The following is a 1,430-nucleotide window of genomic DNA, read 5'->3' as shown; positions in this document are numbered from 1 at the left end:
TTGGAAATATCTTCAAGTGATCTATCAAGGAATATTTTCAGCAACAGTTTGTGGTCCACTGCAACGATCAGGTTTGAACATTCAAGAACGAAGTAGCTTTTTCTAAGATATCTACAACTGCGAGATCCTCACCTTCTATTGGTACGTAGCGTGATTCTGCTGTATGTGTAAAATGGCTGCCAAATAGGATCACCTTCTAACCAGAGTGACATCAAAACTATTCAATTTTGGGCCAGTTAGAGTGTTTTTGTTGGAACCAAAATCCGATTCCAGACTTTGACCAATCATGTTGATTTAACCAGATCAAAGATTCAGACGCCATGTTAAATTTCAGCAACAATCGATGCCTTTGATTCCTGAAAGAGAGCTTCTAGTTTCTCATTCCACTTGAAGTGGGCGGTTGGTTTAAGAAGCTTCCTGAATGGTAACATGCGATCTATCTTGCTAAAGACATAAGACACTTGGTTAGTGAGACCAAACCATGAACAAACATCGGTCATGTTTTTCGGTGTCGGAAAATCCAGAGTTGCCTGCAGATACTTTCTACATAGACAAACATTGTTTATGGTGATCTCGAATCCAACAAATTTAAAGATGTCTGCTCTGAGAATAAATTGATCCGGATTAAGCATGATACCATTTCTTCCACAGATGTCAAGCCAGTTTACGGTCTGAAAAAAGCTTTCTGCCAAGTTGTCAGCCCATATCATAGCAGTGTCAGCACACTTCGTCTTGTTTGTTATGTCCATGATAAGCTCGTCATAGCGTTGTGTATATCCGTCGCCAGAAGCAATGTAGCTCTGCGGTGCCATCCTGTAGTGATATCGACCCCAATGGGTGATAAATGTGGTGAGATGGCGATCTTCCTCACAGAGGGGTACACTGTGGTAACCGTTCCATGCTTTGAGTCTTATGGCACTGATTGAAGTTGGAGAAATGGCAATGGTGTGTGATGTGTTTCAAGAGTTGCATAGGTATTTAGGGCTTGAAGACTGACTGTGCATCTTGGTTAACCATTTTTTTTTTTTATGTGCAGATCACCATTCTATGATACTAGATGACAGGTTCACCAATTTGTACTGGTTCAATAATTCCTAATTATCCCTTTTTTGACTTCTTCCCACCAATGTATGGGAACTGGTACAGGCATATGATGAGCTACAGACTCAGCGTCTGGGTCTACCATTATCGAGTCATTAACTAACACTATTGTTTGCTCGTCAAAAACAAATGTATAAACTTATTCATATTAAATAATCTTTACTTTTCACTTTTCTTGATTAAATTTCTTTCTACAATAAAAAACAAGTTTTGATTACGATTTTCAGACCTGTGCATAATTTATGGCTGTTTAATTACAAACTCAGGCTTTCTCGATATCTTAGCATATGAAACCTCTTTACTCTGCAAGGACTCTAAAACTGTGAACA

The sequence above is a fragment of the Euprymna scolopes genome, chromosome 28 (assembly GCF_053919585.1).
Source record: "Euprymna scolopes isolate OS-2025 chromosome 28, ASM5391958v1, whole genome shotgun sequence".
NCBI lineage: Eukaryota > Metazoa > Mollusca > Cephalopoda > Sepiida > Sepiolidae > Euprymna > Euprymna scolopes.
Note: the sequence above shows the minus strand (reverse complement) of the source record.